Raw genomic sequence first — 25,167 nt, 5'->3', positions numbered from 1 at the left:
AACAAACCAACCTAGAATAAAGGAAAGGAAAATGGGAACTAATGAAAATTCAAAACCTTGAAAATTTGAACCCCCCATCTGAAAATCGATACATGTGCTAATTTTTTCTCTCTTCCTATTCCATTGGAAAATTATCAAAAGAAAGAACAATTTCAAGAGATCATAACCTTAAAATAGTGACATTTTTAAAATTTTGAACAAATGGGATTTTTGGATGACAAATTTTTCCTGCAGAAAATATCCGTCAGTTTTATTCTTTTCTTTTTTGTTTAATGCGGTTTTTAATAACTCAGGGGTTAAGTTTCCCACCATAATCTACGAGATCATACTGCCAGGAAAATTTCTGAGTCTCAACCTAAGTTTTCTTCTCATTTTCACACATTCTGCCTGTTCAAAGAACAGCCATAGTGACTTGGGCTGCTGTCTTTTTTTTTTTTTTTTATTTGGACAGAAAATTTGTCGTTTCGTTGAAAAGCTATATTCATAGAGAGCACCATTTTGCCTTGCAAATGTATGATTTTCAAATATATATACAGGGTATATATATTATGGACACTTTTTGTTTAATTTTGGCAGTTTTTGACCCAAAATCCTTGGGTTTCAGTGTTTTCAGGAAAATGCTAACTTTTTATTAAAGCAAAACATTTTCTGAGTATCCTTAGGCATGAGTAGAAAAAGTGAATAGTAAACTTTTTTTTTTTTTAGAAATAAACAAATTCCACTGAGTGAAATTTATACTCCTCCATTAACAGCTTTCTAGCCATGCTCTTAAGCAGTGATCCACCCATTGGTTGTATGTGCTGATAATCATTCAGACATCATGAGTGAAGGTCAAAATTGAGAGTTTATCGTAAAGCTAGGGGAACTTACCTTTCCAGGATTCCCTTGTGACCTCCTGCGGATAATCTGGGAGGAGACAAAGGGTGGTTTTATCATTAAGGAACTAAACTCAAGCTATGTCTATGCTGGCAATTGAATGACAAAACTTTTGTCTTTCAGACGTGTTAAACGCCCCCACCCCGAAAGACAAATGTTTTGCCACAGCAGGTGCCAGTGGGAACAGCGTGTTGTCGCAGGGGGTAGAAGTTTTTTGTCAGCGGGAGAGCTCTCTCCTGATGACAAACAGCGGCTACACTGCGCGACTTTTATCGGCAGGGCTGTGGTGACATAGCCGTGTTGCTAAAAGCTGCGTGTAGACGTAGCCTCAGAAGAGAGAGGTGTGCTGCTGGCGTCCTCTGTGACGTTGGATAAATCACTTAATCTTTCTGTGCTTCATTTTCCCCAGCTATAAAATGGGGCTAGGAATAAGCCCCTTGTCTGTTTACGGTCAAGAGCTGTTTCTTACCACATGTACAGCCCCTGATACAATGGGGCCCTGATCTCAGCGAGGGGGTCCACCTTTTACTGTGATAAAGGGAAGGCTCAGAGTTGGGCTGCTCGCATGCTCCAATCTCCCAAAGGAATCATAGAAACTTCGGACTGGAAGGGACCTCGAGAAGTCATCTAGTCCACACACCCCCAAGCCGAGACAGGATTAAGTACAGCTAGGCTAGCCCTGACAGATGTTTGTCTGTCCTGGTCTTAAAAACCTCCAATGACAGGGCTTGTGCTCCAAAGACTTGGCTGCTTCTTCACATGCGGCTAAGGCACACTCCTATTGGAAATGGGCCGAAATAAAAACCCGGGGTCTGAGCCCTGCTGGGAGGCATTAGAAATCCCGATCTCAATTTCGCAGTTTGGGCCCGTGCCTAGCTCCTCTCCCACACAGGCTGGGAAAGTGACCCGAATACGCTTTTCCCCGCTAATCCCCACATCTGGCAACATCCCTGGGCTGGGCTCATTTCACCCTAATGCTGTTTTCAGAGCCTCCACCGACATGGGTTTTTAGCCCGCTCTTTTGTCCTTCAGCCGTAATCCTCCCGGACAAAGCATCAGCTGCTGCGTAGCCTGGTGTGGAATTGACAAGGTCTCTGGCCGGAGCATTGAGTGGACTTCATGCCGAAGGGGGGCTCTCCCATTCACCCTTGGCCCCCCCGGATCATGTCAATTTGTCACCAAACTAGGACTTCAATTAAGCCACAATGGGAGAGGTCAGGGTTAGATACACACCATGACAAAGTCCACTAGCCTGAAGGGTTTCACTCAAGCCATTAAACCAGGCCCCTCCCTGCCCTATTGTCCTGTCCCCTAGAGCGCTCCATTCAAGAGGCAGTTTGTCAATAAAACTGACCTCTGGGATCCTAAGGGCCATTCCCCTCCCCCTCGTTCAGGCAGACGGGAACAGAACAATTCCCACAAGGTTGTTAGGAGTCAAGGGGTTCGGGTGCCTGGGGGGAGGAGCATCCTGATGAAAGCAAGTGGGAGCAGCTAGGGAGAAGAGGAAAGGGGGGGAAACAGGCCGATGGGGTGGGGGAGTGGATATTTCCACTGAAGAAGGATGCCTGGGAGAGAGGGGAGAATAGCAAGAGATTTGGGAGTCAGTTGCCTCGAGTCTCCAAACATCTGGAACCTCACTCACTCCATCATTGGATTGCAGTAGAAACCTCGGTCATGGGTCCCTTTGTGCTCGGTGCTGTACAGACCTGGAGCAAAAAGGACAGCCCCTGCGCCAAGGAGTTTACAATCTAAGATGAGCCACAAGACATGGATCCAAACCAACACACGGGAGCACAAGGAAAAACAGGCAGTTCTGGGCGGCATGGGAAACCGTGGTCTCAGCTCAGAGCTGCTGAGCTGGAGGGTTTTATTAATACCATAGTAACGCCGCAACGTCCCTGCTGAGACTGGGGCTGTGTGGTGCAGGGGCACTGAACACAGTCAGAGACAGTCCCTGGGGATGGAAGGGGGGGTAAGGAATTAATTGACGCTGCCAAGGTTGGACAGAAAATCTGTGGCAGAGCCAGAAATCGAACTCCAGCCAGAACAAATTCAGCCAAGCCATCTATGCTGTATTTACATCAGTGTCAATAATAGTTGACCCAGGACCATAGATTTTAAAGCAAACAGGGACCTCTATAGTCATTTAGCTTGATATCCTAGGTCAAAGAATCGCACCCTGTGCTTACTGCATTGGAGGGAGTTCTTTTCCCTGTCTGTGTAAGGCCCACCATTGAGCCAAATAGCTTGTGATGGGCACAAGAGGGCTCACCGTTCACTTAGAATTTCTTTGCGGGATTTGACCTGACAACGGAAAACCTCGGCTGTGGAAATGCAGCGCAGAGCATCGCGATGGGGTTACGTTGTTCTTGCCATTTATTTTGGTCTGGCGTTTATATCCCAAGAACTTAAGAACATTATCAGAAGCACTGAACTCGTTAAACGTTATCCAAATATTGTTCTCATTTCACAACCCTTATCTGTCATTTTCTCAGCGCAAGTCAAATAAACAGCGTGTTTGCCAGTCGCTAATTAAAGTCACCCAAATAGGAGTTATCCAGTGAGTCAGAGGCATGTTCCCTCCAGAAGTGATCTCTGGGTCCTGAACACCAGCTGTTTTGTTTGGATACACAGCCTGGTCCTAGAGCCTGATCCTGAGACGTGTCGAGGCTGAAGGGGACTTTCATGCTCATTTAATCTGACCTTCTTTATAAATACATTTAGCACAGCTAGCGTGGTAGTTTGAAGGGCTGAGCTATTTCTTGCGACGCTGAAGGAGCTGTGTTCAAGGAAAGGAAGGGAAAGCTCGCCGTAAGAAGATGCTCGGTACCAAGGGGTTCTTTAACCTACTGGACAAAGGCATAAGAAGAAATAGCAGCTACAATTTAAAGCCAGACTGATTCAAATTAGAAATAAAGTATAAACTTCGAACAGTGAGAGCAATTAACCACCGGAGCCATCCCCCACGAAAGCTTATGCCCCAATAAATCTGTTAGTTTTTAAGGTGCCACTGGACTCCTCATTGTTTTTGTGGATACAGACTAACACGGATGCCCCTCTGATACTTTGACCTTAACATCTAGGAATCTCTAATGCAGCCCCAAAGAATCTCCCCCTCCCCTCCGGTGATTCCTGCATTGAGCCCAGTTTCCAAGTGTCTTGCCCTTTGAGTGGGTGTGCGCCAGGATTACGGCGCTGGGCTCTAAAAGGCTCTGGAGATGGACTCCTAGCCAAAATCCAACCACCGCAGAGTTTGTGAGATGTCCAGATCTGATGTAAGAAACATCCCTTATCAAATGGCCCAAACCCAGACCCCAGATCTAAACAGCCCCAGACACTGGAGGCGTTGAGCCTGTATCAGAACATTGTACCATGGCACCATCTCTGACAGCCACCCGCCTGGAAGGGAATGTGACCCACGTACAGGGGCAGGAGAGGGGTAGTTGCTGTCTCTCATTTTTAGCTCAGACAGTCGCTGCTCGTGTTTGTTGATCTAGATGTCCTGTGTTCAGTCCCTGCAGAAGGTCAGGTGCTATTCCAAGTGGTGGTTCACGGACCCCATCACCCAGGCTGAGCTGCCCTGGCCAGGGGAGGTGTCTCTCCACCTTTCTAGTGGCTGAACTAGTGAGAAGTTTGAGTCTGCACCTGCCACAGGGCCAGCTGAGCTGATCCTTCACAGCAGAGGCTCATGCTTTCAGCTTATGAACCCCTCACGTGATCCAACCAGTAGAGGGAGACAAAGAGACATTGAGATAATTACAGGAAGAATTTGCCTCGTGGGAACTGGAGGCTTAAGCTAAAGCGTTAGCTGGCAGAAATCCATCTGTTAACTAGAGCAGGAGACTGGAAGATGCCCACAGGAAGTGGGTAGCCTACCACTCTTGGACCCTGGCCATAGTTTCCTCCCAATGCCATTGGTGCCTCAGTTTCCCTCTGCAAAAGAGCAAGTATGGTACTCACCTTCAGGGAGCTCCTGAAGATCTACGGCTGGACAAGCACAATGTGCTAAACATTCTTCCCCTGATGCATACCCAGCCGTCGGCTTTGCAAGCGAACCCCAACTATACATACAATCTGATGGGGGCTAATTTAGCTACAACAAGTCAGGAAAAAGATCTTGGAGTCATCGTGGATAGTCCTCTGAAGATGTCCACGCAGTGTGCAGAGGCGGTCAAAAAAGCAAACAGGATGTTAGGAATCATTAAAAAGGGGATAGAGAATAAGACTGAGAATATATTATTGCCCTTATATAAATCCATGGTACGCCCACACCTCGAATACTGTGTACAGATGTGGTCTCCGCACCTCAAAAAAGATATTCTAGCACTAGAAAAAGTTCAGAAAAGGGCAACTAAAATGATTAGGGGTTTGGAGAGGGTCCTATACGAGGAAAGATTAAAGAGGCTAGGACTCTTCAGCTTGGAAAAGAGAAGACTAAAGGGGGATATGATAGAGGTATATAAAATCATGAGTGATGTTGAGAAAGTGGATAGGGAAAAGTTATTTACTTATTCCCATAATACAAGAACTAGGGGTCACCAAATGAAATTAATAGGCAGCAGGTTTAAAACAAATAAAAAGAAGTTCTTCTTCACGCAGCGCACAGTCAACTTGTGGAACTCCTTACCTGAGGAGGTTGTGAAGGCTAGGACTATAACAATGTTTAAAAGGGGACTGGATAAATTCATGGTGGCTAAGTCCATAAATGGCTATTAGCCAGGATGGGGTAAGGAATGGTGTCCCTAGCCTCTGATCGGCAGAGGATGGAGATGGATGGCAGGAGAGAGATCACTTGATCATTGCCAGTTAGGTTCACTCCCTCTGGGGCACCTGGCATTGGCCACTGTCGGTAGACAGATACTGGGCTGTATGGACCTTTGGTCTGACCCGGCACGGCCATTCTTATGTTCTTATGTTCTCAGGAAGAAAAAAGAGTAACCAGTTGATTTATTTGTCAGCAAGTACGTAGGGGGAATATATATATATATATATAATATGTAGTAGGTTAATTATGCCAGGGCAGCTCTGCAAACAAATAACGCTCCAGCGTCAAAGCCGAAGAGGCCATTCCAACCACGAGATAAACGGCATCCGTGTAGCTAGGAGCAATTAGTGTTAGCACAGAGGCCATTGTTGGCTGTCCCCTTACATAGCCCCCTTTGTTCGGAGTCCTTCACTTCATATTCGGTTTGTAAATAAACTTGACTCCCTGCTGCATGGGGGCCTTTTCTTTCCTAACCCAGCAAAGAACGAACCGATTGTTCGTGTCAAAGGGAGACGCTTTCCTTGGAGAGCCCTGGCCTTGAGGTGCCTCTTCTCCCCAAACAGGCACTAACAACAAACCACAAAACCTCCCGCGCGGCCACAATGCCAAATATTTAATTACATCGCTCCAACTCCCGAGCGCTCGTTACGGTGCAGAAGGGCTATAAGGAGTTGAAAATAGAATGCGGTAATTGCAGCGGGCCGAGGTCAGAGCCCAGGCGCTGTGTGAGTTTCTTTCCTAGGGCTCGGAGGAGGGCTGGTTTTGCACAGAGCAGCTGAAGAAACATTGATTTAGTGTGGCGGAGCTAGTGAGAGGTTTCTGAGTCTGCTCCAGCCACAGGGCCAGCTGACCTGATCCCTCACAGCAGAGGCTCACGCTTTCAGCTTATGAACCCTCATGTCATCCAACCAGTAGAGGGAGACAAAGCCAAAGCGTCAGCTGGCAGAAATCCATCTGTTGGGTAGAACAGATGAATGGGAGCAAAGACGCCTACCGTAAGTGCGTAGCCTGCCACTCTCCGATCTTGGCCATAGGTTTCCCCCAATCCAGTTGGTGCCTCAGTTTCCCTGCGCAAAAGTGCGAGCATGATACCTTCAGGAAGCGCCTGAAGATCTACGGATGGACAAGCACAATGTGTTAAGTGTTCTGCCCCCGACACGCACCCAGCCGTTAGCTTTGCAAGCCAACGCCTCTTCTCAGGAAGAAACAAGAGAAGCCAGTTGATTTATTTCTCAGCACATAGGTAGGGGGAATACATATATATGTATGGGAGGCTAACTGAGCCAGGGTAGCTCTGCAAACAAATAGTGCTCCAGCCTCGAGGCCATTCCAGCCCCGAGATAAACGGCATCCGTGTAGTGTTAGCACAGAGGCCATCGTTGGCTGTTCCCGTACATAACTCCCTTTGTTTGGAGTCCTTCGCTTCACATTCAGTTTGTAAATAAACTTGACTCCCAGCAGCATTGGGGCCTTTTCTTTCCTAACCCAGCAAAGAACGAACCGATTGTTCGTGTCAAAGGGAGACGCTTTCCTTGGAGAGCCCTGGCCTTGAGGTGCCTCTTCTCCCCAAACAGGCATTAACAACAAACCACAAAACCTCCCGCGCGGCCACAAAGCCAAATATTTAATTATGCTGCGGAAGGTCAATAGGGAGCTGAAAATAGAATGTGGTACAGTAATTGCAGTGGACCAAAGTCAAACCTCTTTCACAGGTGCCTGGAGCTGGGATGAGGGTTGGTTTTGCACGGAGCAGCTGACGAAGCATTGATGTAGTGTGGCAAACGGGCCAATGGCTAGGACGTCAGGACACCCGGTTGGTTCAGGCAGGGGACTCCTGGGCTGTATCATGATTCTAGGATTGGCACGCCTGGTGAGATTTGGGGGGTTTCTTTACCTGCAGTCACGTGATTACTTGAGCCTGGGATAGCAGGCGTCTTTTAATTATTAAATAATATCAGCCGAGGCACTGCCCTCAAATCTCCGAAATGCACCAGAAAGCTTGGTTTCAGGCAGCACATGCCTGTTATCAATGCAGCGCCCACAGCCTGGTAAATCCTGGGGCAATCCATTGCACTGTATCTGAGAGGGGCTTGTCTTGCCTACGGGGAACAGGGATGGGCGGAGGGTGTGTCGTTAGTTTGTGAAAAAGGCTTGTTCTCGGAGGCCGGGGGTGGGCTGGGAGAAGGTGAGAAATAATTTCCCAAAGGGCAGAGCTAAGGACAAAGCAGGTCTAATTTTTACACTGAATTATTTGGTGGAAGGAGATGAAGGCATAGACTGGTCGGCAAGGCCCAGATCCTCATAGGGTCTTAGAAGCCTAAGTCCAACATTAAGGCACCACCGAGTGTCTCCAAACCCTTGGTCAGCTGCCCCCCAGGTTCTGGAAGCACCTTGATTTCTGCCTGCAACGTTTCCAAAGCCCCTAAATTTCTGCCACAGGGCATGCACCATACTGCTGCAGCCTGATAACCAGCACTTATCTCCACCTAAATCCAGTGGGCTTCTCAAACAAAGGTGTTTCCTGCCTCTCTCATCCAGTCGCTGGTCTCAGATAGGGTGACCAGACAGCAAATGTGAAAAATTGGGATGAGAGTGGGAGGTAATAGGCGCCTATATAAGAAAAAGACCCCAAAATCGGGACTGTCCCTATAAAATCAGGACATCTGGTCGCCCTAGTCCCAGGCCATGCCCAACTCCACACAAAACAAAGGTGGGGGAAGCCTCCCTTTAGGCTAGTGATTGATGTGCTCGTCTAGCATGTGGAAGATCCAGATTCTGGTCTGGTGCAGAGACTGGACTTCAACTTGAGTTTCTCCCTGCTCAGGGGGCTTCCCTAACTACTAGGCTAAAGGTCATAAGGGAACCCTTTCGTGCAGCCTCAGCTTCTAGCTAGTTGAGGCAGATCACATCTAGCCAGCTGGGTTTTTGTGGCCCAGGCATTATATAAGGTGCCCAGCTCAGGGCTGTGGATTCCACTGGGCGGCGAGACATTGAAAAGTGCAGTGATGCAATGCTGAGAGTTGCAATGTCAACGTCCCTTTGCAGATTTAGCCCCAGGTGTAGGAGAAAAGTGAAGGGCGGGAGTGGTCCCTCACTCTGTGTGTGCATGCAGCAGCGAGTGCACCAGGGCCCTGATTTCAGCTGGTCCAACTATGATACACATAACAGTAATGTCATAAGCTATAGTCCCAGCAGGGGTGAAAAAAAGAAGCCCCTTGGCTCCCTGGGAAGGTGAAGTGAGAGCACTGAGGGTGCATTCCTACCTGCTGCCTGGCTAATTTGCATATGGCAAAATGCAAGGCTCCTTACCTGCTGGTAGGTATTAATTTGCATATACACCAGCAGTTCCAGACATCACCTAAAGCTGTTCAATCTGGAATTTCCCCATGTGCCACACTTACAAACTGATAAATATTCTGTGTAATTGCACTTACATCAATGGGGGGAGGGAGGGTATTGTGACAACATATGGGGGCTGACAAGGGGGGGAATTGCCCACCCTAATCTGGAAAGTACTGGGCTCAGACTGGGTAGCCCAGCCCCAGAGGAGCAAGGCCCTTTAAAATTCTACTTGAGATGTGTGTCTGCTCTACTCAAAATGGAATTAGACTGGGTGTTGACTACTGATGAGAGTGGGTGAGGACTGAACTGATTCACAATAACAGCAGACTGTAGCAGGTATTTAGAGATTTATGGTTTCTGCGACTCTCTAGCTGAAACAAGAGCTTGGCAGGACGTGGGGATCTGTTTTTCTTAGTACTGTGGTAGTATCTCTCTTTTTGAACCAGAGTCGCCTTGTGCTAGAGGTTATACAAACACAGAACAAAAAAATGATTCTCTATCTCCCCCCAACCCCCTCCCCAAATCTACTGAGCCTTGCTGTGGTTTCAGCAGGGAGCTAGAAGTTAAGAGGGAGGAGGGATTAGCCTCTACCAATTAGTTTATACTTCGTTGAGGGGTTTGTATATTATAAAGGAAACCGTGGTCATCTTCCCACGTAATCCAAACTCTAGGTATCTGTGAACAGGCAGGCTAAATACCACGGAAAGTGGGTGTGGTGGGAAGGTGCTTACTTAGATGGTGAGCTCTTTGGGGGCAGGGGCTGTCTTTTTGTTCTGGGTTTCTATGGGGTCCTGGTTGATGATGGAGTTTGGAGGTGCTGCTGCTGCAATGCAGAGTGTTTCCAAGAGCCGGACATGGGAGAAAGGCTCTCGATGGGAGCTTGACCCACTCGGTTTTATTTATTTTAAGCAGAAGCTGTAGACAGCCGTTGCACATGGTCTTTACTTCTGCTCATGTCCCCTAGTAGAAAGGTCACAATAGTCCTGGATTGACTTGTGGACATAGGATGTGCCCCTAAAGGGAGTTTTCCTGTCCCGACTTACCTGTGCCACATGGCCTCAGATCTCTGATGAAAACTTGTATACTTCTCACTTGGTTGTGAGGCCTCAGTTTCTCCCTGCTGTCTGTTAAAGCTGGGCCTGAACTCCAATGCAGTTTCCAAATGCGCTTGAGCTCTGGTATGTTCCAAATCCTCAGCCAAACTTTCTGATTTTTGGCTCAGCTCGTTATTTATAATTGGAAATGCATTGTTAGGGTCAGGACCTGGTGCGTCCGAGTCATTGGTCTCTGCCCAGTGGATTCACTAAGCTACATTTACACTCACTTGGGGCTCCTTTTACACTGCCAGAGCAATGTATAGCAACCTAGTTTAAAGTGCTCCAAACCCGCCTCCTCAGGGTGGATGCAATTATACCAATATAAAAGTGTTGAGAACATAAGAATGGCCCTACTTGGTCAGACCAAGGGTCCATCTAGCCCAGTATCCTGTCTACTGACAGCGGCCAGTGCCAGGTGCCCCAGAGGGAATGAACAGAACAGGTGATCATCAAGTAATTCATCCTCTGTCGCCCATTTCCAGCTTCTGGCAAACAGAGGTAGGACATAATCCCTGCCCATCCCGGCTAATAGCCATGGATGGATGTATCCTCCGTGAACTTATCTAGCTCTTTTTTTAACCTTGTTATGGTCTTGGCCTCCACAACATCCCCTGGCAAGGAGTTCCACAGGTTGACTGTGCGTTGGGTGAAAAAATGCTTCCTTTTGTTTGTTTTCAAACCTGCAGCCTGTTCATTTCATTGGGTGGCCCCGAGTTCTTGTGTTGTGAGAAGGAGTAAACAACACTTCCTGATTTACTTCCTCCACACCAGAGAAAGTAGCTATTCCTGTGTGGGAAAGGGTATAAGCTATATTGGTAAAAGGCATCTTTTATGACTATACAGTTGTACTAGTATATCGGTAAAAAATTATACCTCTAACCCAGTGGCTCTCAACCAGAGATACGCTTATCCCTGGGGGTATGCAGAGTTCTTCCAGGGGGTACATCAATGCATCTAGCTACTTGCCTAGTTTTACAACAAGTGACATAAAAAGCACTAGAGAAGTCAGTACAAATTAAAATTTCATGCAGACAATGACTTGTTTATACTGCTGTATATACTGAAACGTAAGTATAATATTTATATTCCAATTGATTTATCTGATAATTATATGGTAAAAAGGAGAAAGTCGGCAACTTGTCAGTATCAATGTGCTGTGATGCTGTTGTGTCTTTATGGCTGATTTTGTAAGCAAGCCGCTTTTAAGTGAGATGAAACGTGGGGGTACGCAAGACTGATCAGATTCCTGAAAGGGGGACAGTCGTCTGGAAAGGTTGACAGCCGCTGTAGCCTAACCAACATAGCTATATCAAATCTAACGCAGCTGTATCTGAAATCTGTGCATCAAGCAGGCCTTAGAGTAAGTGAGAATCAGGATCCAAATATGTAATGCAATATTCAGTATATCCTGCCCTTCCGGCTGTATTGATCTGGTATGGTGCAGTGGCGTTGGTATTTAAAATGGCCACAGGCCCTGGGTTGAGTTGTAAGGGACTTTGTTAGCTCATGACACATTTTTCTTGTTGGTGAATGATTAGCCCCACTCCCCTTTGTTCAAACCGGGGTGGGGTGGGGGGTAGGGGACTCTCTCTGCTCCCTGTTGTTGATTATCTGTCTCTGCTTTCCCATATGGTTCCCATTTATTATAATATCGCACAAACCTCGGCTAACGAGAAGCATTACAGGTGTCATTAGAATAACGAGTCACACTCTAATGAAGGTGGGAAAGAAGATTAGCTGGATTTCCATCAACGAAAGCCCATGACATCAGCTGTGCTACCAAAGGGAGGGGGTGCATAGCTTCTGTTCCGTAACCTACAGGGGCCAGCATGATGGAATAACTGTTCAGCTCCCCAAGAGCAAATCTCCTCCCCTATTCAAATCCCCTAAGGCTGAAGCTTCTAGGGTCTCATCTTCTGAACCAGTTTGCTTGGGCAAGAGGTCGTCAGTCACAGCGAGTCGCCTTTTGAAATATAAATACACCTTAAGAACAGACAGGCCGGATCATCAGCACAGCTCCTCTGTGCCCCTAAACGCTCATAGAATCATTGAATCTCAGGGTTGGAAGGGACCTCAGGAGGTATCTAGTCCAATCCCCTGCTCAAAGCAGGACCAACCCCAACTAAATCATCCCAGCCAGGGCTTCCTCAAGACAGGCCGTAAAAACCTCTAAGGAAGGAGATTCCACCACGTCCCTAGGGAACCCATTCCAGTGCTTCACCACCCTCCTAGTGACATAGTGTTTCCTAATATCCAACCTAAACCTCCCCCACTGCAACTTGAGACCATTGCTCCTTCTGTCATCTGCCACCACTGAGAACAGCCGAGCTCCATCCTCTTTGGAGCCCCCCTTCAGGTAGTTGAAGGCTGCTATCAAATCCCCCCTCACTCTTCTCCTCTGCAGACTAAATAACCCCAGTTCCCTGAGCCTCTCCTTGTAAGTCATGTGCCCCAGCCCCCTAATCATTTTCGTTGCCCTCCGCTGGACTCTCTCCAATTTGTCCACATCCCTTCTGTACTGGGGGGCCCAAAACTGGACTCAGTACTCCAGATGTGGCCTCACCAGTGCTGAATAGAGGAGAATAATCACTTCCCTCAATCTGCTGGCAATGCTCCTACTAATGCAGCCCAATATGCCATTGGCCTTCTTGGCAACAAGGGCCCACTGCTGACTCATATCCAGCTTCTCGTCCACTGTAATCCCCAGGTCCTTTGCTGCAGAACTGCTGCTTAGCCAGTTGGTCCCCAGCCTGTAGCAGTGCATGGGATTCTTCTGTCCTAAATGCAGGACTCTGCACTTGTCCTTGTTGAACCTCATCAGATTTCTTTTAGCCCAATACTCCAATTTGTCTAGGTCACTCTGGACCCTATTCCTACCCTCCAATTTATCTACTTCTCCCCCCAGCTTAGCGTCATCCACAAATTTGCTGAGGGTGCAACCCATCTCATCATCCAGATCATTAATGAAGATGTTGATCAAAACTGGCCCCAGCAACGATCCTTGGGGCACTCTGCTTGATGCCGGCTGCCAACTAGACATGGAGCCATTGATCACTACCCGTAGAGCCCGATTATCTAGCCAGCTTTCTATCCACCTTATAGTCTATTCATCCAGCCCAGACTTCTTTAACTTGCTGGCAAGAATACTGTGGGAGACCATACCAAAAGCTTTGCTAAAGTCAAAGTATATCACGCCCACCATTTTCCCCATATCCACAGAGCCAGTTATCTCATCATAGAAGACAATCAAGTTGGTCAGGCATGACTTGACCTTGGTGAATCCATGCTGACTGTTCCTGATCACCTTCCTCTCCTCCAAGTGCTTCAAAATGGATTCCTTGAAAACCTGCTGCATGATTTTTCCAGGGACTGAGGTGAGGCTGACCGGTCTGTAGTTCCCCGGATCCTCCTTCTTCCCTGTTTTAAGGCTGGGCACTATATTTGCCTTTTTTCAGTCATCCGGGACCTCCCCCGATCGCCGTGAGTTTTCAAAGCTAATGGCCAATGGCTCTGCAATCACATCAGCCAAATCCCCCAGCACCCTCGGTTGCATTAGATCCGGCCCCATGGACTTGTTCTTAACCTGGTCTTCCACCACTGAGGGCTGCTCACTCCTCCCCATACTGTGCTGCCCAGTGCAGCAGTTTGGGAGCTGACCTTGTCTGTTGAAGACGAGGCAAAAAAAAGCATTGAGTACTTCAGCCTTTTGAAAATCCCCGTGTCTATGGGCTTTGGGCACCTAGGTGCTTTTGAAAAAATCCAGGGGGAAGGGGGCTTAGAAACCTTTATAAATCTGGCCCTTAATGGCTCTGCTCTCTGTAAAATGGAGATTCAAATCCTTCCTCTGCCTCTTGTCTATTTAACGGGGAAAAACTCAGTGTGTCTGTACAGCACCTAGCACAATGCGGCCTTGATCTCAGTTGACCACCAGGGGAGTTTTGTTTCTCGTCTCTGCTCCGTCCCTTCAGCAGTAGGGTTGGGAGGAGAAGTAGACTGCTGCTCCTGCGAAGCCCTTTCTGAGAGGACAAACAGCCCCCCCAGATGGGGTAAGGCTATACAAACAGCCCCCCGGATGGGGTAAGGCTATACAAACAGCCCCCCGGATGGGGTAGGGCTATACAAACAGGCCATCAGATCTGGTTGGGAATTTTGCAGTTAACCATTTTTTGCCCGAAAATGGAACAGTTCCCAAACCTCCCCAACCTGAACCTCCCAATTCCAATTCTTGGGGAAAAGTTTCCAACTCATCAGAACACCACATTTTGCCTTGCGTTGTTTTTTTTAAAACCAGAAAATGTAGAGGGGTGGGGGGATGATGAAGGTGAACTTTATGGTTTTGAAATTTGAGTAAATTTAAACTAAAGAGAGGGGGAGTTGACAGGGTGAAAATCTAAACGCATTTTAAAACAATCAAAATGCAACACTTTGTTTGACCTGAACAGATTTTTTTTTTCTGGTTTGTGAAAATTTTCAGGCTTCAACTTTTTGTTCCGATTTGGGATGAGAAAATCTTCCCATCACTCAGATTGTCCTGGAATGGGAAAACTGGCGAAAGTCCCTCTGTCGGCCATATGATCTCCAGCCCTAACTCGTGCCACGGTCATAATTGTAGGTGGATTTAAAAAAATAAAAAGACATCTGCATGGGAGAATTTATAAACCAATTGGCTGTGAAAGTGTCTGTGCCCGTTTTAGGCTAATTTCCATGGACGTTCTAATGCAGGTTCAGACCGATCTTCCTAGCCTTCTGAGCGCTCTCGTCCTAAGCCGCCTAACCATCTGCGTTATCTGAGGTTACGCTTTATCCGTGAATGGAGGCTTGCAAAGGACTGCACAGAAATTAATGAAGCCTGTGAGGCGTATCCGGTGACATTCCCTCCATGTGGGGAAACTGAGGCACAGAGCAGCAACACAACCTGCCCCCCTCGAACCCAATGAGATAGGGCTGCCTTAGAATCCTGGCTCCTGACACTCCACAAACACAGACCTGTCTGGAAACCAGACCCAGATCCAGAGGCGAACTTTGCCTCCCTGCTTGGCTGAAGTAGAACCTCCCGAAGATGGGGCCGTTTGAGATCTGATGTGAATTCTTCAGCTTGGGCCTGTCTCTAATCATCATAATCCTGATGCCCATAATGTCTGGGTGACCCCTCAGCCCCAGGACAGGCCTGTGGGTAGCAACCAAAGTGGGCTGCCCGGATTAACTGCTTAGCTGCACCATCTGTTCACCAAACTGCCATCATTATGTTCAACCTGGGAAGAAAAACGGCCCCTACAGAGAAGCAATTTGTTCACTGACTAAACCTTTCAGGCTCTGGCTGTCCAAATCCACCACCACCATTGGGGGAAGGCGAGGACTCGCCGAGCGACTGACTCACTTAAACAATCTATCTACAGAGTAGCCGGGCTCAAACTGGTAGGGTTAGAAAAAGGGCCAGGGCCGGGGGGAAGCAGGACGGGGAGAGTTCTCTTAATCCGATTACAAAACATAACAGCTTCTATGGAGATGGGGGAAGGGAGGTCAGTTTCACACCGGCCCTGGACGTCTGGGGCTTAGTAATGATCCCGCGGGAAGGGCCTTTCTTTCAGTCCTAGTAGGTTGCTTTTGAAACCTGCCGAGCAGAGATCAAACAGAGAAAAGGGGGTGGGGGAGAGGGTGGATTGCATGGGAAAGCAAAGGGGGTGGAAAGGGTGGTGATATTGGGTTGTTTTAGGCTGATTCTGGGACCTGGGAGACCCGGGTTCTGTTCGCAGCTCTGCCACTGGCCTGCTGAGTGACCTTAGGCAAGTCACATTAACTCCATGCCTTGGTTTCCCCACCTGTAAAATGAGGATAATGATCCTGGCTTCTTTGGCAAAGCGCTTGGTGCTGTATGGATGAAAAGCACTGGGTAAGAGCTCGGTAACATTGTTCTCACATCTCTGGGGTGAGGCACATTGGCAGGGTGCTGGCTAAGGGAAATCTGCTTTGTGGAGCGGGGAAATCGAAGGCCACTCATTCTGGAAGCTTTCACTAGCACTAAATCCATGAAATGCCATGGGATTTGGGCACTGCACCTAACTCCCTTAGGTCCTTAGAGCAAAGCATCTGGATCCGAAGTCTCCTTATCCCTTTCTGGAAAGGGTGATGGCCATCCCCATTTTTGTAGATGCTGTAAAAAGCATCTCTAGACCTGTCCCCGCTCCGTTCTTACCCCCTATGCTTTATTCCATCTCCTCTGGGGTCACTCAGATCCATTGCAACGCTGTCAAACCTGAACCGTCCAACATCATGAGTCGGGCTTCAAAACAAATCATGAGATTGACTTAAAAATCATGCCATTTTCTTCAATAATTCCACTCGGGTTCTCTTTATTTGCCAGCCTTCGGGCTTGTTGAGTTTTTCTTCATGGCCCCGAGATCTACAAACTCCTTTTTTTTTTTTTTTAAACGCAAGCTGAGACTCTCATGCCATCACATGACTCCAGAAGCTGGCGCTTTAAGTAAAACATCCAATTCTGGAGAAAATTGTGAGTGTTGGCAACACGGCCGCTGCCTTTGAGCAAAACTAGATCTCCAGTGTGGTGTCTGGAAAGGCCAGGCCCGGTAGAAACACTCGGCTCCTCTGGCAACCAGGCTGCTTATTTAGGAGACTAAAACCAAGATTTGTTGCCTTCAGTGAGGCTGCTGTGTATGGAAACCACTAAAGAGACGAGCAGCAAAAGGGGAAATGAAGGTTAAGGGCAAACAACAGGCCAAGATCTAAAGATTCCCAACGCCCTAAGCACCAGATCGCATTGCTTCTTTACTCCTCTCTGTTATCATCCCGACTGACTCGACTCATCGCTAGCATCCTTTCTCCTAGCTGTTCCTTAATGGCCCATTTGAAAAGCCTCGTGCATGCAAACTCGCACGCACCTCCTCTCTCCAGCTCCAGCCGGACTGAGCCAATCAGCTGGGCGGCACCTGTGCCAGCAGGAGACACGCACACCCAGTGCGAGAGTCTGGCACTAGAGGCGTGAAGCATCTGGGCCCATCTCCCTGGGTTCGCACGCTCCCGGGAGGTGAGCTGGCACCGCTTCTTCTGCCAGCGGCCCGGCGCGATCCAGGCCTGGATGTCTCTGTTTGGCGTCTTGCATGCGCCAGATTGAACTCTGTGAGGCCAGCAATAGATCCGGAGAAGCCAATGACCCTGAGCCTTCCCTGTTCGCCTTTTGAGGCAGAGTGTGAGGGAGGAGCCTAGAATGAAATCCAAGCGGCAAACACCTATACCTGATCTTCAGAGCCCATCGAGTGCAGAAGGCTGGGCTTGTAGGCAAGCCTAATACTTGGCAGGGGGCGGAGTCTGGGCTGAATTCATGGCTCTGGTGCACAGACTCCTAGGCTGGGTAACCTTAAGTACATTGTTTCCTCACTGTATGTCTCAGTTTCCCCATCTACCATTTGGTGACCTTCCTTCCTTTGTCTTTACACTGGAGGCAGAGATTGACTCTTGCACGCGCAGCGCCTAGCGCAATGGAGCCCTGAGCTTAGCCAGGCCTCTGGATACTACTGTCATAGTAACTTGGGGCCGGCTCCTCAAAGGTATTTAGGCGCCGAACTCCAGAGGAAATCAATGGGAGTTTGGGCCTTGTGGCTAACTCTGACCCAGACCTGCCTGTCGCAGGCGGCCATTTTCCCTTTGCAGGACTCTGACCAAGCCAGATCCCAGCTGCTGTGGCCCATCTCTGACTAATTATAATTACCCATTTAAAACTGTACTCCCCGCCCCGCCCCGCAACCCTTGACAGAAGCATTGGCCTGATCCTGAGCAGCACTGAGCACCCTCCGTTTTGGTTCAACTGGGGTTTGCAGGTGCTCACTGGCCACCTCTTTTGGCCCGAGAGAAGATTTTTATATCCGTGTGCCCTTTCCAGGAGCCACTGGATAAAACTCTATGGCCTGTGATACGCAGGAGGTCAGATCTTGTGATCCCTTCTGGCTTTAATCTCTAGGAACGCACATGTTCAGACGCTGGGCCCGGGAGAGGCTGTATCTTTGCTTGTCGTCTCTGAAATCAGGAGATCAGCCCTAAAGGTGGGAGGCCACCTGCTTACTTTATACCTGTGCTTGGTATGCCCTAAAGCCATTGGACCAGAGCAGGGATTGGCAACCTTCGGCACGCGGCTCGCCGTGGGCCGGGCCGGTTTGTTTACCTGCCGCGTCCGCAGGTTCGGCCGATCGCGGCTCCCACTGCTGGCCTCGGTTCGCCGCTCCAGGCCAATGGGGGTGCCAAAGGTTGCCAATCCCTGGACCAGAGTGCGTTTGGGTTCCATCTACTGGGGGCCGGGGCAGTATATTGGTACTGAGCTAAGGTATCCCGGCTAATCCCTTGGGGCAGGAGCGTGGGGTGAGTGGGGAGCCCAGCTGGCCTGCCTTCCCCCCGCATGAGGTGCAATATGCCAAGCCGTGTGGAAGAGCCTGTGCTGTGAGGCCCCATTTAATCAAGCAGTTGTTGATGAGCCTCCGGCTGCAGGTGTTAGCCAGGGCTGGTTAGCGAGATCCTCCTGTAATTTACAAGCAGCAGCTGAGGAATTCACAGCCCTGGCCCCTTAGCTGGGGGAGCCGATCCTGCGCTAATTAGCAATTAGTCCTCGGTTATAGTCAAGGGTTTCTGCCTTCATGTGCAAGTGAATTGAAAGCTCACGGACGCAAGCGACTAACAGCAGAGGCAGGTGCTTTGCTTCCTCCCAGGCCGGTTCCTAGCAGCAGCCTTGCAAATCAGGACCCCAGGCTCCGTGTAAAGTCTGCGGGCCCGACTCTTTTCTCCCTTGTGCTTCGGTGAGTCGGGAGCGAGGCTGCGCAAGCCAAGGGAGCGGATGGTTTGCGCACTGAGTGAAGACTGGCATAAGGGAACGGAGAGTCCGGCCCGGTTTGTGAGCCATGGGAGAACCGGGCCCACAGGAGTGCAGCTCCAAAGACAAACCTGACTAGCGCTGGGGGAATGCTTGGATGGGGCAGGTGGGTGGGATTTGAGCCTCTCTCGAAACTCCGGTGATTTCTTTTCTCCTCCTTATTCCTCTCACTTCCTAAACCCTTGTAATTAAGCTGCAAAATTCAACTCCGCCTTAACTCTGGGGCCATAACTGGCACCTCCAGCATTTGTATCCATTACCATTAAATTATGTCGGTCGCCACAGCCCGCAAAGGCCTAATTGCAGGGCCAGGACCCACGGTGCTAAGCACTGCGCAGACTGAACAAAAAGACATTCCCCGCCCCCAAGGAGTTTCCAAGCTAGGGACAAGCGAAGACACAGCAGGTGGGTACAAGGAAGCAGCAGTGGTCTCAGCTGCCTGGCAGGTGTTGTGGTTTTTGAAGGTGTCCGAGCCGAGGCGAGTTTGAAGCAGGGGTGTGAAGGAAATAGCTTTGTGGATGGTTATGGGGTGCTCCTCCCAAGCATCAGCGGCAGCACTGGAGAAAGGACAAAGCCGTTCCGGTCCTAGAGCCCTCCATGGAGAGCAGGGCCCCCCGGGACTGGGTGCGGTACGGAATTGACAATCTCGCAGACTCTGAGACTTTAAGGCCAAGAAGGGACCATCATGTTCATCCAGTCTGACCTCCTGCATGTGGCAGGCCACAGACCCCCATCTGCCCGCTCCCGTCCCAGGCCCGTAACCTCTGGCTGAGTTACTGACGTCCTCAGATCTTGATTTAAAGACTTCAAGTGACAGAGAATCTACCATTTAGTCAAACCTGTAAGTGACCCGTGCCCCACACTGCAGAGGAAAGCAAAAAACCCCTCCCCCCAAGGTCTCTGCCAATCTGACCTGTGGGAATATTCCTTTCGAAAACGGGGCAAGTCGCGTAGGTCCAGATTACAGGAGGGGCCTTTGGGGTGTATTTAGATGCTCAACTCACATTGAAACCCATCAGAGTTAGGTGCCTAAATACCTTTGAGGATCTGGGCCCAAGTTTTTCTGGCCTCAGTTCCCCATCTGTAATATGGGGCTCGTGATGTTTTCTTTGCCTGTCTTGTCTATTTTGGTTGTCAGCTGTGCAGGACAGGGGCTATCTCCTACTATGTGTATGTACAGCTCCAAGCGCAACAAGGCCCTGACTGCTTCATTGGCAGCCTGCATACATAGAGGCCAGTGGTACTACGTCCTGAGAGGCCTGTTGCGCCCAGTAAGGGCCCTCCTGAAACCTGGCCCTCTTCCGTTGGTTCCACTTCTCTTCCACCAGCCCTAGAGCAAAGATTTACATCAGTTCAGAGAAGGGCTCAGATATGCAGCATGACAAAAGCAGGGAACTACCCCCTCCCCGCCCCTCTACCTTCCCCGCTCTGCTATTGTTTGTCATCTAGGCTCCCGCAAGGTCTGAGGTGTGTGGGTGCCAAGCATCCCCCCCCCCAAACCCCTGTCCGCTGGTTTTCCAATCCCAGCCAGCTCTCTGGGCTCCATCTCTAGCCCATCCTCATTAACCCACTGGTTTAATTACCACTCGCGTTGTTGCTGGCAAGAGAGAAGCAGAGCGGGCCTTCCGGAGCAGGAAGGGGAGTGAAAAAAGGTCTGCCCCGGCTGTCATCAATACATTGATCTTTCCCCTTTCTGCCCCTTCTACCTCTTGGTGTTTAATTGGCAGTAAATGAGACCAGTTGGAGGTGTTGTAATTAGTGCCTGCCCACAACTCTGTCACAGCCAGGATATGGGATTGCTCTCTCTGCCTTTTTACAGCGTATTACAGCCGGTTGGGAATCTTCCGGTAGAATGATTGTGTCTGAAAAGATCCTGGCTTTGCAAAATCAGAATTTCCCCCAAGAAAAATTTCCATTTTTGCCAAAAAAAAAAAACAAAAAACAAAAAAAATCCCCATCAATTTCACCCCCCCACACACCCCACCAGGCAGGCTGAGCTCTTTGGGTCTCTGCCTCCGCAACCCCAACCAGGCTGCCTCTCCAGTAGGTTGTGTACAGATCCGTTGACAGTATTTGGGGCCTTAAAGAGATGAAAGATATTCTGGTTCTGAAGTGGAGATACCCTTGAAATGCAAGGAAAAGCTGTGCTGGCTATTATTTCCTAGCTCCTTTTTCATTTGACACACACATTCGCCTGTGGAACTCATTGCCACAAGAAATCATTAAGCTTAGTGGGCTTCGCAAAATGGACTTGCCTCATGTATACAGCTAATGAGAACATCTGGACTTATCTTAGCAAAGAACGAACAATCAAATACAAATCACTGGAGGAAGGGCTCAAAACCTCATGCTTCAGGGTCTGAATCAAGCTCTAATGGATGGAGGTCAGGAGGAAGCATCCCCGGAGGCAGGTTATGCCATCGCTGCAGGGGTTCTTGCACCTTCCTCCGAAGCAGCTGGGGCTGGCCAGTGTTGGAGACAGGTTCCTGGGCTAATCTGCACCAGTTTCCTATGTTGTTTGTATTCCTAGTCTGCTGGATTCTTGCCTGGCGGCATCACTGGAGCCGGTGTTTGGATTTGATGCACATTTTGAGGAGGCTGGTAGAGGATGAGAGGCGAGGTCAAGCCGGAGGATGCATGGTCAGCAGGGTCAGAGGAACTCTCTGGCATGGTGGCCAGCAGCGACAAGGAACGGAGACACTTAACAAGAGAAGGGGGCCAGCTGGTGACCGTGGGAGGCAGACCTGACTGGGCGTCAGAGACGAGACTCGGACAGGGGCCGTGGCCACCAGGGTGTCAGGTTCGACAGCAATGTGGAGCCGGAGCAGGGCTCCTAAAGGGATGTGGCCGGGAGAGGTCGGTGGGGAGAATGCCTTTGGCCAGGCTGGAGTACGTGTGAGGTAGGTTGCAGGGAGGCCAGATGGACAGTTATGGCACAGACAGGGGTCTGGGTGGCAGGGGTGGAGATGGAGGAAGAACCTAGACGGAAGCTTGACACCGCTGTAGCTGGAGATAACAGCTGCCTCCGGCGGGGTGAACAGCCAGCGATTTAGAGCAGGGATGTCCCTAGCCAGACATCAGTTCTGCATACTGGAGGGAGGAGATGAGGCTGCTAAGAAACAAAGTCCCCATTGATGAGAGAGGGGAATGCAGTATAGCCATGCTCCATCCACAGCACCCATTCCCTGCAGCCTTGATGGGCAAGGAGCACCCTCTGCTGGAAGAAGACTCTGGAGTCTGCAGAAAAGGACCTGGGGATTACAGTGGATGAGAAGCTGGATATGAGTCAGCAGTGGGCCCTCATTGCCAAGAAGGCTAACGGCATATTGGGCTGCATTAGTAGGAGCATTGCCAGCAGACTGAGGGAAGTGATTATTCCCCTCTATCTGGCACTGGTGAGGCCACACCTGGAGTATTGCATCCAGTTTTGGGCCCCCCAGTACAGAAGGGATGTGGACAAATTGGAGAGAGTTCAGTGAAGGGCAAGAAAAATGATTACGGGGCACGCGACTTATGAGGAGAGGCTGAGGGAACTGGGGTTATTTAGTCTGCAGAAGAAAAGAGTGGAGGGGGATTTGATAGCAGCCTTCAACTACCTGAAGCGGGGCTCCAAAGGGGATGGAGCTCGGCTGATCTCAGTGGTGGCAGATGACAGAACAAGGAGCAATGGGCTCAAGTTGCAGTGGGGGAGGTCTAGGTTGGATATTAGGAAACACTATTTCACTAGGAGGGTGGTGAAGCAGTGGAATGGGTTACCCAAGGAGGTGGTGGAATCTCCTTCCTAAGGCCTGGTCTACACTTGGGGGTGGGGGGGTCGAACTAAGGTACGCTCGAACTACTCACCCGTCCAGATGCCACGGGATCGAAGTCCGCGGCTCCCCCATCGACTCCGCCACCGCTGTTCGCGGTGGTGGAGTTCCGGAGTCGACGGGAGCACGTTCGGAGTTCGACATATCGCGTCTAGATGAGACACGATATGTCGAACTCCGAGAAGTCGAACGCTACCCGCCGACCCGGGCGGGTAGTGTAGACGTACCCTTAGAGCTTGACAAAGCCCTGGCTGGGATGATTTAGTTGGGGACTGGTCCTGCTTTGAGCAGGGGGTTGGACTAGATACCTCCTGAGGGCCCTTCCAACCCTGATATTCTATGATTCCAGCTGAGTGAGCAGGAGGAGCCAAAGTGGTGTCAAAGGGCAGGTCTACATGGTACAGGAAAAGGTGTAGGGCCGAGTTCCAGAGCTCAGGAACCAGCCCCGGCGGCTATGTCCTCACCATTATTTTTAGCCCTGCGATTGTTTGGGGCTCCAAGGCTCGCTGCCACGGGTTTTCCTTCGCAGTGTAGATGTACCCACGGTGTAAGAGGGCAGAGCTGCCCCCAGAAGCCGTGGAAAATCCCCCCTGCCCCAAGGAACCTTCCCTTCTCAGCTGAATTCTTTGACAAAAGGGAGCAAAGTTGAAAACGGAATGTAGTTTCATTTCATTGAAATCTGGTGTGTGAGGTGTGGCTACATTTTTCTGGGGTGTGTGGATTTTCTTCCCCCTTTTTGCTGCCCCACTGGAAAAGGCTGAAAGGGGGGGAGTCAGAAAACGCATGAGTTTGGATTTGGATTTGTTTCCTTGAAAAATTCTAAGGGGGGGGATTTTGTTCAAAAACTTTTGTACAGATAATATTTACCATCTGTGGCCAAGCCGTGTGCCCCAGTACACTGTATAATAACACTTAACTCTTTTCATCCATCAATCTCTGAGCACTTTGTAAGGGTGGCATGGGATCACAATCCCCACAGTACCTATGGGGAAACTGAGGCACAGGGCAGGGCCGTGACTTGACCAAAGTCACCCAGTAGCAGAGCAAAGAATAGAACCTGGGTCTTGTGACAGTGACTCCCATGGCCTGTCCATTGGGCCCCATTTCCCCCTGAACAAAGAACGGAATCTTTCCCCGTGGTTTGGCATATCTCAGTCCTCTCCATTGTTTTAAAAACAAAATGATTTAATAATAACCTCCTCAGACATGGTGCGTAACAGGGTGCCAGTACATTCCATGAGCCCTGAGGGGTGCAGTCGAAGGCCTGCCGGACACACCACTGACTAAACTGGTCTCGTTACACCAGTACGGCCTCGTGTGGACGCAGTTACACCGGTATGAAGGTGCTCTGCATGGCAGGGGTTCTCCACCTTTCTTTCTTTCTGAGCCCGCCCCCCCCCAATGCTATAAAAACTCCCCTGCCCACTTGTGCCCCAACAACTGTTTTTTTGCATATAAAAGCCAGGGCTGGCGCTGGGGGGTAGCAAGCAGGGCAATGGCCTGGTACCCTCACGCCACAAGAGGGGCCATGATGCTGAGTTGCTCAGGCTTCAGTTTCAGCCCCCAGGTGGTGGGGCTTGGGACCCTGGGCTTCCGCCCCATGTGGTGGGGCTTTGGCGTTCTGCCCTGGACCCCAGTCTAACGCCGGCCCTGCTTGGTGGCCCCCCGAAACCTGCTCGTGGCCCCCAGGGGGCCCCAGACCCTCGGTTGAGAACCACTGGACTAGTTATTCCTGTATGGGAAGGGGAATATAAACTGTACTGGTACGAGGTACCCATTATAGGGGTATCCTGTATCCATTGCAGGGCTTGTACCGGCAGGGGCACTGGAACAATTTGTAGTGGGGGGGATGCTGAGAGCCACTGAACCAAACTGTAAACCCTGCCTAGGATGGAAACCGGGCTTCAGTTGCTATTTTTACTTCAAGCCAGCACGTGTTGCTGCCCCCGTTCCACTGCCCCTGGGCTCCGGGATAGCTCTGTTTGGTTAAAGCAAACCCCACCCCTCGCCGACGGTTTCTGCAGAGCTGGTAGAGAAATCTGTACGTCGAGCTGGCCTAAATCCCGTTGTCAAAGCAAGAAAATGGGACAACGGTGTGTAAAAAGGCTGCGGTCAAAACAGAATCCTGTTGCATCCATGGTGCTTCAAATGGACACTTCTAGGCACCTCAGTCATGGGTTGATGGACCAGCTGAGAAGGCTTTTGACCTGTCTTTCAAGACTTCTTGAATGATTAGTTACTTTCATGGTAGCATCTCCAGGTGCTACCGGAGATCAGGACTGAGTACTACACAGACACCTAGTGAGAGACAGTCCCTGCCTGAAGATCTAAACATCTCAGAAAGGTTTAGTTTTTAATACAGAGAGGGGAAACTGAGGCCCAGACGGATTAAGGGCTTGCCTGCAT

At 49.7% G+C, this 25,167-nt stretch overlaps 1 protein-coding gene across 16 annotated transcripts in view; it reads left to right on the top strand.

Annotated features, from left to right (window-relative positions):
* HAPLN2 (hyaluronan and proteoglycan link protein 2) overlaps positions 1-25,167 on the top strand; it is a 232,964-nt gene that overhangs the window by 168,532 nt on the left and 39,265 nt on the right. Inside the window, exon 1 of one of the 16 annotated variants that reach the window (XM_039513226.1) lies at positions 9,190-9,319. The exons of 13 other annotated variants lie outside the window; for them this stretch is intronic. The gene's annotated coding sequence lies outside the window, so the exon portion shown is untranslated. Of the gene's footprint in view, positions 1-9,189; positions 9,320-25,167 lie in introns of those variants that run through there. 2 more of the 16 variants (XM_039513213.1, XM_039513227.1) reach the window with 2 other exon arrangements.

The sequence above is a fragment of the Mauremys reevesii genome, linkage group 24 (genome assembly GCF_016161935.1).
Source record: "Mauremys reevesii isolate NIE-2019 linkage group 24, ASM1616193v1, whole genome shotgun sequence".
In the NCBI taxonomy this organism is placed as follows: Eukaryota; Metazoa; Chordata; order Testudines; family Geoemydidae; genus Mauremys; species Mauremys reevesii.
The sequence above is the reverse complement of the archived record's forward strand: the minus strand, read 5'-3'. Positions and strand labels throughout refer to the sequence as shown.